Source organism: Patagioenas fasciata, unplaced genomic scaffold (genome assembly GCF_037038585.1).
Source record: "Patagioenas fasciata isolate bPatFas1 unplaced genomic scaffold, bPatFas1.hap1 Unplaced_92, whole genome shotgun sequence".
NCBI lineage: Eukaryota > Metazoa > Chordata > Aves > Columbiformes > Columbidae > Patagioenas > Patagioenas fasciata.
This window is the reverse complement of record NW_027288814.1, coordinates 3424-14913: the sequence shown is the minus strand read 5'-3', so window position 1 is coordinate 14913 and position 11490 is coordinate 3424. Positions and strand designations below refer to the sequence as shown.

At 56.4% G+C, this 11490-nt stretch overlaps 1 long non-coding RNA gene across 1 annotated transcript; it reads right to left on the bottom strand.

The window, feature by feature from the left end:
* Window positions 1-2284: 2284 nt before the first annotated feature.
* On the bottom strand, window positions 2285-4529 carry LOC139826918 (uncharacterized). Its single transcript, XR_011737019.1, has 3 exons — window positions 4223-4529; window positions 2644-2701; window positions 2285-2425 (listed from the first exon to the last, which is right to left on the bottom strand). It is a non-coding gene; the product is annotated as an uncharacterized lncRNA (long non-coding RNA).
* Between the last annotated feature and the right edge of the window lie 6961 nt (window positions 4530-11490).

Sequence of the window (11490 nt, the reverse complement as noted above, 5' to 3'; positions counted from 1 at the left end):
ATGGTGTCACAATGGACCCTGGGGTCAAAGGGGGTTCCCAGGACATCACAATGGGCTCTGGGGACAATGGGGATCCTGGGACATCACAATGAGCCCTGGGGACAAGGGGGGGTCCTGGGACGTCACAATGGGTCCTGGGGACAAAGCGGTTCCCCAGGATGTCACAATGGGCCCCAGGGACAAAGCAGGGTCCTGGGACGTCACAATGGGCCCTGGAGACAAAGGGGGTCCCCACAGTGTCACAATGGTCCCTGGGGACAATGGGGGGTCCTGGGACGTTATAATGGGCCCTCGGGAAAAAGGGGGTCCACATGGTGCCACAATGGGCCCTGGGGACAACGGGGGTCCCAGGATGCCACAATGGACACTGGGGACAACGGTGGCTCCTGGGATGTCACAATGGGCCCTGGGGACAAAGTGGGGTCCTAAGATGCCACAATGGGCACTGGGGACAAAGGGGGTCCCCATGGTGCCACAATGGGCCTTGGGGACAATGGGGTCTCCCCAGGATGTCACAATGGGCCTTGGGGACAAAGGGGTGTCCCCTGAATGTGCATAATGGGCCCTGGGGACAAAGGGTGGTCGCCGGGATGTCTCAGTGGGCCCTGGGGACAATGGGGTGTCCTGGGATGTCACAATGGGCCCCAGTGACAAATGGGGTCTCCACGGTGTCACAATGGGCCCTGGGGATAAAGGGGGGTCTCCAGGATGTCACAATGGGCCCAAGTGATGAGTCCCCACAGTGCCACTATGGGCCCTGGAGACAAGGGGGGTCCCCAGGATGTCACGATGGGGCCTGGGGACAACGAGGGGTCCTGGGACGTCACAATGAGCCCTGGGGAAAAAGGGTGGTCCCCATGATGTCACAATGGGCACTGGAGACAGTGGGGGGTCCTGGGATGTCACAATGGGCCCTGGGGACAAAGTAAGGTCCTCGGCTGTCACAATGAGCCCTGAGGACAAGGGGGGTCCCCAGAATTTCACAATGAGCACTGGGGACAAAGTGGGGTCCTGGGATGTCAAAATGGGCCCTGGGGACAAAGGGGGTCCCTTAATTGTCACAATGGGCCCTGGGGACAAGGGGGGTCCCTTAATTGTCACAATGGGCCCTGGGGACAAAGTGGGGTCCTGGAATGTCACAATGGGCCCAGAGGACAAAGGGGGTCCCCATGGTGCCACAGTGGGCCCTGGGGACAAAGGGGGTCCTGAGACGTCACAATGGGCCCTGGGGAAAAGGCGGTGTCCCCACGGTGTCACAATGGGCCCTGGGGACAATGGGGGGTCCTGGGATGTCACAATGGGCCCCAGTGACAAAGGGGGTCCCCATGGTGCGACAACGAGCTCTGGGGATAAAGGGGGTCTCCAGGATGTCACAATGGGCCCTGAGGACAAATTGGGGTTCTGGGATGTCACAATGGGCCCTGGGGACAAAGGGGGTCCCCAGAATGTCACAATGGGCCCTGAGGACATTTGGGGTCCCCAGAATGTCATAATGGGCCCTGGGGACAATGGGGGATCCTGAGACGTCACAATGGGCCCTGGGGACAAAGTGGGTCCCCATGGTGTCACAATGGCCCTGGGGACAATGCAGGGTCCCCAGGATGTCACAATGGCCCCTGGGGACATTAGGGGTCCCCACAGTTTCACGATCTTAACCCTTGACACCCCCCAACTACTGGGTCCTTAGGGTTACTCCCGGGTGTATTTGGGTGTTATTTGGGTGTAATTTGGGGGGTTCTGGGGCACGTAGCACCCTTGGTTCAGCCAGGGACACACACACGGGTGCTCTGGGAAGCGACTCCGGCACCGCCGGTTGCCGAATCATCGCACAACCATCCAAGTACTCCTCACCCACCTCGTTCCTTGTCACTGGAACCAACACCGGGATCACCAGGGGGGTTTTCGGACAGCGTCGGGGGTTCGGAGGCGCCGTTTCCATCTCCCAACGATGGTTTCGCGGTGTTTGCATCGCCCGCGTCGCGCACCTGAGCACAAACGGAACCGGGAGCGTCGGTGGCGCTGGAGGATATCAAAGCGCTTTGCAAACTGCTCTTCCCAATTATTTCTCCATTATATAACGAGGATAATAAAACCCGCTACGCTAAACACGACCCAAACCGGGCGGGAGCGCGCAACGCGAATCTTTACACCGCAGCGATTCCCTATTTCTCGTTTTCTCACCCCGTCGTCTCCACTCAATCGGCAGCGACTTTCACAAATCATCCAGTTACGCACAATTTGGTAACGACCCCCGCAAAGGGCTTCGACGGCACCGCCGTCCCCCTCGCCGCCTTCGCTCAGATCCCCGCTCAATGAGCAGCACCCATGGGTGCCCGTTACCTGCCCCCTCTCGGCGTCCACCGACCACCCGTGGTTCCGGCACATGGAGACGCCGCCATCCTCAACCGGAGTAGCCGCCAAGTGGCTAAAGTGACAAAAATCAGGATAAATAGGTAAAAAAATCAACATGATAAAGTCACGGCGCTTTTAGAACAGATGGCGTAGTCGGCACTGAAGCTCCAGGCAGGTGGAGCTTGCCCGGTGGAATCAATCGGCGTTCGGTCTCAAAGGTTTCAAGCCAAAAGGGTTAAATAACAAGGATTTAAGGCAAACGTGCCCTCAAGCTCCCACGGGTTCACTCACCGCCCGGTGCAGGCGTTTTCCTCCCAGCCGCGGTCGGCAGGCGGTAGATGTTCCCACCCTGCACGAGAGAAGCAACGGTGGCGGGCAGGGGTTGCTCTGCCGTTAATAAATGCTCATCATTAATAGATAGCGACCGTTAATCAATACCGATTGTTGATAAATACCAGCCACCGTTAATAAATACTGACCGTCATTAGTAAATACTGATCATCCTTAATAAATACTGATCGCCGTTAATAAATACCGACCATCATTAATAAATACTGATCATTATTAATAAATGCTGATCACCATTAATAAATATTGGTCTTTATTAATAATGCTGATTGTCATTAATAAATACTGATCATCATTAATGAATACTGATCATCATTAATACTGATCGTTATTAATAAATACTGATCGCCATTAATAAATACTGACCATCATTAATAAATACTGGTTATCATTAATACTGATCGTTATTAATACATACTGATCATTATTAATAAATGCTGATCACCATTAATAAATATTGATCCTTATTCATATTGCTGATCATCATTAATAAATACTGACCATCATTAATAAATACTGATCATCATTAATAAATACCAATCGTTATTAATAAATACTGACCGTCATTAATAAATACTGATTGTCATTAATAAATACTGATCGCTATTAATAAATACTGACCATCATTAATAAATACTGATCGCCATTAATAAATACTGACCATCACTAATAAATACTGATCGTTATCAATAAATGATCACCATTAATAAATATTGATCCTTATTAATAATGCCGATTGTCATTAATAAATACTGACCATCATTAATAAATACTGATCATCATTAATACTGATCCTTATTAATAAATACTGATCACCATTAATAAAAACTGACCATCATTAATAAATACTGATTGTCCTTAATAAATACTGACTATCATTAATAAATACTGATGTCCTTAATAAATACTGACCACCATTCATAAATACTGACTGTCCTTAATAAATGCTGACTGTCACTAATAAATACTGATTGTTATTAATAAATACTGATCATCATTAATAAATAATGATCATCATTAATAATACTGATCGTCATTAATAAATACTGACCATCATTAATAAATAGTGATCGTCATTAATAAATACTGACTGTTATTAATAATTACTGATCACCATTAATAAATACTGATCGTCCTTAATAAATACTGACCATCATTAATAAATACTGATCACCATTAATAAATACTGACCATCACTAATAAACACTGGTCGTTATTAATAAATACTGATCACCATTAATAAATATTGATCCTTATTAATAATGCTGATCGTCATTAATAAATACTGACCATCATTAATAAATGCTGATTGTCCCTAATAAATACTGACCATCATTAATAAATACTGATCGTCATTAATAAATACCGTTATTAATAATTACTGATCACCACTAATACTGATCGTCATTAATAAATACTGACCATCATTAATAAATACTGAGCGTCATTAATAAATACTAGCCGTTATTAATAATTACTGATCACCATTAATAAATACTGATCATCATTAATAAATACTGACCATCATTACTAAATACTGATCAGTAGTAAATACTGAGCTCAAGGCTCAGGTTGGGCTCCAGGCTCAGGTCGGGCTCCAGGCTCAGGTTGGGCTCCAGGCTCAGGTTGGGCTCCAGGTCGGGCTCCAGGCTCAGGTCGGGCTCCAGGCTCAGACTGGGCTCCAGGTCGGGCTCCAGCGCTTCCCCGCAGAGCAGCCCGGGGCTCTGGGCAAAGCCACGCAGCTCGTCGCCCAAGGGAAACAGGTCCGTGGTCACCGGGCTCCAAACACCCCGGAGCAAAAACCAGAGCGGCCCCAGGACACCCGGGCTCCCAAAGAGCCTGGAAAAGGGACACAAAGAGTTAAATTGGGGGGAGTGAAGTGGCTGCTGATGCTGAGAAACCCCCGGGGGTTCGGGGCTGGGGGGAAAGGGGGGATCTGTATGAAAACTGCTCTGGGGAAAAGGGGGGAAGGGGTTGGGCTGCACGGGAATGGGAGGAGGGACGGGAAAACGGGAGAGGGAAACGGGGAAGAGGGAAAAGGGGGGAAAGGGGGAAAAAGGGGGGAAAGAGGGAAAAGGGGGAAAAAGGGAAAAGAGGGGAAAAGGGGGGAAAGAAGGAAAAGGGGGGAAAAGCAAGGAAAGAGGGAAAAGGGGGAAAAAGGGGGGAAAGAGGGAAAAAGGGGGGAAAGAGGGAAAAAGAGGGAAAAAGCGAGGAAAGAGGGAAAAGAGGGAAAAAGGGGGAAAAGAGGGAAAAATAGGGAAAAAGCGAGGAAAGAGGGAAAGGGGGGGAAAAGGGAAGAAACAGGGATAAAGGGGGAAAAGAGGGATAAGATGGAAAGAGGGGGAAAGAGGGAAAGGTGGGAAAGAAGGGAAAAGGGGAGAAAAGGGGGGAAAGAGGAAAAAGGGGGAAAAGAGGGGAAAAGGGAAAAAGGGGGAAGAGGGAAAAGAGGGGGAAGAGGGGGGGAAGAGGAAAAAGAGGGAAAAAGGGGGCAAAGAGGGATAAAGGGGAAAGAGGGAAAAGAGGGAAAAAGGGGGGAAGAGGGAAAAGGGCGGAAAGAGGGAAAAGAGGGATAAAGGGGGAAAGAGGGAAAAGGCGGAAAAGGGGGGGAAGAAGGAAAAAGGGAGAAAAAGGGGGAAAAGAGGGGGAAGAGGGAAAAAGGGGGGAAAGGGAGAAAAAGGGGGGAAACAGGGATAAAGGGGGAAAGAGGGAAAAGAGGGAAAAAGGGGGGGAAAAGTGGGAAGAGGGAAAAGGGGGGAAAGAGGGAAAAGAGGGAAAAACGGCGGAAAGAGGGAAAAGAGGGAAAAAGGGGGGGAAGGGAAAAAGGGGGGAAAGAGGGATAAAGGGGGAAAGAGGGAAAAGAGGGAAAAGGGGGATGAAAGAGAGAAAAAGTCTGTGGGGGGATTGATGGCGGATCCGCCCCAGCCCCGGGGTCTCTCCTGGAGGGGAGGGACGGGCGGGCTCCAGCGGGGGTGCTGAGGAGATGAGGGGACACGAGGGGACCCGAGGGACCCGAGGGGACGCGATGGGACATGAAGAGACACGAGGGACCCGAGGGGACGCGATCTCCTCACCCGGTGCTTCCCGCCCCGGCGCTTCCCGCCCGCCGGCGCCGCGGCCACGCCCCCTCGCCGCCGGCCACGCCCCCTCGCCGGCGTCACGTGCCGGGAGTGTGTGGCGGGAAAAGGCGGGAGGGAGGAGGGGGAGGCGCCGCCGTTTTGGTGGAGGTTGTGAGGGGAACTGGGGGTCGGCGTGAGGGGCATTGGGGGTCGGTGTGGGGGGAGGAATTGGGGTCGGCGTGAGGGGGGGATTTGGGGGGCAGTGTGGGGGTGGGGATTTGGGGTCGGTGTGAGGGGGGAATTGGGGGGCGGTGTGGGGGAGGAACTGGGGGTCGGTGTGAGCGGGACATTGGGGGTCGGTGTGGGGAGGAATTGGGGATCGGTGGGGGGGGCTTGGGGGGTCGGTGTGAGGGGGAATTGGGGGTCGGTGTGGGGGAAGTTGGGGGTTGGTCTGGGGAGGATTTGAGGGGTCAGTGTGGGGAGGATTTGGGGGTCGATGTGAGGGGCATTAGGGGTTGGTGTGGGGGGCAGGAACTGGGGGTCAGTGTGTGGGGGGGCATTGGGGGTCGGTGCGAGGGGGAATTAGGGTCCAGTGGGGGGGCACTGGGGGTCGGTGTTTGAGGGGGGAATTGGGGGGTCGGTGTGGGGGGGTCAGTGCAGGGGGGGCCTTGGGGGTCGGTGTGAGGGGGCATTGGGGGTCAGTCTGGGGAGGAATTGGGGGTCGGTGTGTGGGGGGGCATTGGGGATCAGTGTGGGGGGGAATTGGGGGTCGGTGTGTGGGGGAATTGGGGTCTGGTGTGGGGGGGGGGACATTGGGGGTCGGTGTGAGGGGGAATTGGGGGTCGGTGTGGGGGGGAAGTTGGGGGTTGGTCTGGGGAGGATTTGAGGGGTCAGTCTGGGGAGGATTTGGGGGTCGATGTGAGGGGCATTAGGGGTTGGTGTGGGGGGCGTTGGGGGTCAGTGCGAGGGGGAATTAGGGTCCGGGGGGGGATTGGGGGTCGGTGTTTGAGGGGGGAACTGGGGGGTTGGTGTGCGGGGGCGGCCTTGGGGGTCGGTGTGAGGGGGCATTGGGGGTCAGTCTGGGGAGGAACTGGGGGGCATTGGGGGGTCGGGGTGGGGGGAGCTGGGGGTCGGGTGGGGGGTGGATTGGGGGTCGGGGTGGGGGGGAGCTGGGGGTCGGGGTGGGGGGTGGATTGGGGGTCGGGGTGGGGGGGGAGCTGGGGGTCGGGTGGGGGGTGGATTGGGGGTCGGTGTGAAGGGAATGGGGGGGGCATGAGGGGAACGGAGGCGCAAAAACAACTTTACAGCCTCCGGAGCCATGAACCTCCACACCCCGCAGGGCTCCAGAGCAGCTGCGTTCGTTTCGCCGTCGGGCGCAAGGGGAGCGATGGTTCCACCCCTCGTGCGCCGCTCCGAGCGGCAGGAGCTGCGTTTAAATACAGCGAGGTGCTCGTGTCCCAACGACCCCAGAGCGCCCGCGCACATCCATAACCTTTCCCGCTCATCACTGCCGTAGTCTCCGCCTGGACGCCCCCTGTTCGCCTGCGCGGCGCCACCTGGTGCTCTGGAGGAGGGGTCTTTGGATGAAGGCTCCTTCAGCTTCCTCAGGTTTGGCTCCTTGTGTTGAATGGACTGGGACCCAAGCTCCAGGTCGGTTGAACCCAGCCTGGCGCCCCCTTTTTGCTGTAAATCTCGGTTCTCTCGTCCCCTCGCGTTCACAGCTGGTGCCGTAAAACTCCTGATCCTGGCACTGCTGGGTTCTGGTTTCCTTACCATGAGTTCACCTAAAGCTCTGAACTAAGGGCTCGTGTGGCTCAGCCCTAAAGTGTTGGCTCGTTAGTGGGCACCCAATTATGTTTTGTTAACCCTTAAAATGTTCGTGCCCTCTATCAGACCCAGGAGTTCGGGCGGGGATTCAGTTCAGGAGGGACCCGGGAGTAACCCTAAGGACCCAGTAGTTGGGGGGTGTCAAGGCTTAAGATCGTGAAACTGTGGGGACCCCTAATGTCCCCAGGGGCCATTGTGACATCCTGGGGACCCTGCATTGTCCCCAGGGCCATTGTGACACCATGGGGACCCACTTTGTCCCCAGGGCCCATTGTGACGTCTCAGGATCCCCCATTGTCCCCAGGACCCATTGTGACATTCTGGGGACCCCAAATGTCCCCAGGGCCCATTGTGACATTCTGGGGACCCCCTTTGTCCCCAGGGCCCATTGTGACATCCCAGAACCCCAATTTGTCCTCAAGGCCCATTGTGACATCCTGGGGACCCCCTTGTCCCCAGGGCCCATCGTGGCACCGAGGGGACCCCCCCCCCCCTACTCCCCAGGGCCCATTGTGGCACCATGGACACCCCCTTTGTCCCCAGGGCCCATTGTGACATCCCAGGACCCCACCTTGTCCCCAGGGTCCCTTCTGACAGGGTGGGGACCCCCCTTTCTCCCCAGGGCTCATTGTGACGTCCCAGGACCCCTCGTTGTCCCCAGTGCCCATTGTGACATCCTGGGACCCCCCTTGTCCCCAGGGCCCATTGTGAAATCCGGGGAACCCCCTGGTCTCCAGGGCCCATAGTGGTACCGTGGGGACTCGTCCTGTCACTTGGGTCCATTGTGACACCATGGGGACCCCGCCTTTGTCCCCAGTACTCATTGTGACATCCTGGGGACCCCTTTGTCCCCGGGGCCCATTGTGACATCCTGGGGACCCCCCTTTGTCCCCAAGGCCCATTGTGACACGGTGGGGACCCCACTTCTTTCCAGGACCCATTGTGGCATTCTGGGGACTTCCTTTGTCCCCAGGGCCCATTGTGACATCCTGGAGACCCCCTTTATCCCCAGAGCTCGTTGTCGCACCATGGGGACCCCCTTTGTCACTGGGGCCCATTGTGACATCCCAGGACCCCCCATTGTCCCCAGGGCCCATTGTGACACCGTGGGGACCCTGCCTTTTCCCCAGGGCCCATTGTGACGTCTCAGGACCCCCTTTGTCCCCAGGGCCCACTGTGGCACCATGGGGACCCCCTTTGTCCTCTGGGCCCATTGTGACATTCCAGGACCCCACTTTGTCCCCAGGGCCCATTGTGACAATTAAGGGACCCCCCTTGTCCCCAGGGCCCATTGTGACAATTAAGGGACCCCCTTTGTCCCCAGGGCCCATTTTGACATCCCAGGACCCCACTTTGTCCCCAGTGCTCATTGTGAAATTCTGGGGACCCCCCTTGTCCTCAGGGCTCATTGTGACAGCCGAGGACCTTACTTTGTCCCCAGGGCCCATTGTGACATCCCAGGACCCCCCACTGTCTCCAGTGCCCATTGTGACATCATGGGGACCACCCTTTTTCCCCAGGGCTCATTGTGACGTCCCAGGACCCCTCGTTGTCCCCAGGCCCCATCGTGACATCCTGGGGACCCCCCTTGTCTCCAGGGCCCATAGTGGCACTGTGGGGACTCATCACTTGGGCCCATTGTGACATCCTGGAGACCCCCCTTTATCCCCAGGGCCCATTGTGACACCGTGGAGACCCCATTTGTCACTGGGGCCCATTGTGACATCCCAGGACACCCCATTGTCCCCAGGGCCCACTGAGACATCCCGGCGACCACCCTTTGTCCCCAGGGCCCATTATGCACATTCAGGGGACACCCCTTTCTCCCCAAGGCCCATTGTGACATCCTGGGGAGACCCCATTGTCCCCAAGGCCCATTGTGGCACCATGGGGACCCCCTTTGTCCCCAGTGCCCATTGTGACATCTTAGGACCCCACTTTGTCCCCAGGGCCCATTGTGACATCCTGGGGACCACCTGTGTCCCCAGGGCCCATTGTGACATCCCAGGAGCCACGGTTGTCCCCAGGGCCCATTGTGACATCCTGGGGACCCCCTTGTCCCCAGTGTCCATTGTGGCATCCTGGGACCCCCGTTGTCCCCAGGGCCCATTGTGGCACCATGTGGACCCCCTTTTTCCCGAGGGCCCATTATAACGTCCCAGGACCCCCCATTGTCCCCTGACCCCATTGTGACATCCTGGGGTCCCCCTTTTGTCCCCTGGGCCCATTGTGACACTGTGGGGATCTCCTTTGTCCCCAGGGACCATTGTGACACTGTGGGGACCCCCTTTGTCCCCAGGGCCCATTGTGACATCCTGGGGAATCCCTTTGTCTCCAGGGCCCATTGTGACGTCCCAGGACCCTGCTTTGTCCCCGGGGCCCATTGTGACATCCTGGGGAACCGCTTTGTCCCCAGGACCCATTGTGACGTCCCAGGACCCCCCCTTGTCCCCAGGGCTCATTGTGATGTCCCAGGATCCCCATTGTCCCCAGAGCCCATTGTGATGTCCTGGGAACCCCCTTTGACCCCAGGGTCCATTGTGACACCATGGGGACCCCCTCTTGTCCCCAGGGCCCATCGTGGCACCGTGGGGACCCCCTTGTCACTGGGGACCCATTGTGACACTATGGGGACCCCCCTTTGTGCCCAGGGCCCATTGTAACATCCTGGGGACCCCCTTGCCTCCAGGGCCCCTTGTGACATCAAAGGATCACCCTTTGTCCCCAGGACCCATTGTGACATCCCAGGACCCCACTTACTCCCCAGGGCCCATTGTGGCACCATGAGGACCCCCTTTGTCACTGGTGCCCATTGTGACATCCCAGGACCCCCCATTGTCTGCAGAGCCCATTGTGACACTATAGGGACCCCCCTTGTCACTGAGGAGCCATTGTGACACCATGGGCACCTCCCCTTGTCGTCAGAGCCCATCGTGACATCCCAAAACCCCCAATTGTCTCCAGGGCCCATTGTGACATCCTGGGGACCTCCCTTTCTCCCCAGGGCCCATTGTGACGTTCCAGGAACCCCCATTGTCCTCAGGGCCCATTGTGACATTCAGGGGACCCCCTTTGTCTTCAGGGCCCATTGTGACACCATGGAGACCCCATTTGTCACTCGGGCCCATTGTGACATCCTAGGACCCCCCATTGTCCCCAAGGCCCATTGCGACATCCTGGGGACCCCCCATTGTCCTCAGGGCCCATTGTGACATTCAGGGGACCCCCTTTGTCTTCAGGGCCCATTGTGACACCATGGAGACCCCATTTGTCACTCGAGCCCATTGTGACATCCTAGGACCCCCCATTGTCCCCAAGGCCCATTGCGACATCCTGGGGACCCCCCTTTGTCCTCAGGGCCCATTGTGACATTCAGGGCACCCCTCTTTGTCCCCAGGGCCCATTCTGATACCATGGGGACCACTTTGTCCCCAGGGCCCACTGTGACATCCTGGGGACGCCCTTTGTCCCCAGGGCCCATTTTGACACCATGTGCACCCCCCTTTGTGCCCAAGGCCGATTGTGACATCCTGGGGACCCTCTTTGTCCCCAGGGCCCATTGTGACATCCTGGGGACACCCCATTGTCTCCAGGGCCCATTGTGAACATCCTGGGGACCCCCTTGTCCCCAGGGCCCATCGTGGCACCGTGGGGACCCCCCGTTGTCCCCAGGGCCTATAGTGACACCGTGGGTACCCCTTTGTCCCCAGTGCCCATTGTGACATCCTGGGGACCCCCCTTGTCCCCAGGGCTTATTGTGACATCCTGGGGACCGCCTTTGTCCCCAGGGCCCATTGTGACATCCCAGGACCCCAAGTTGTCCCCAGGGACCATTGTGACACCGTGGGGACCCCCTTTGTCCTCAGGGCCCGTTGTGAACATCCTGGGGACCCCCTTGTCCACACGA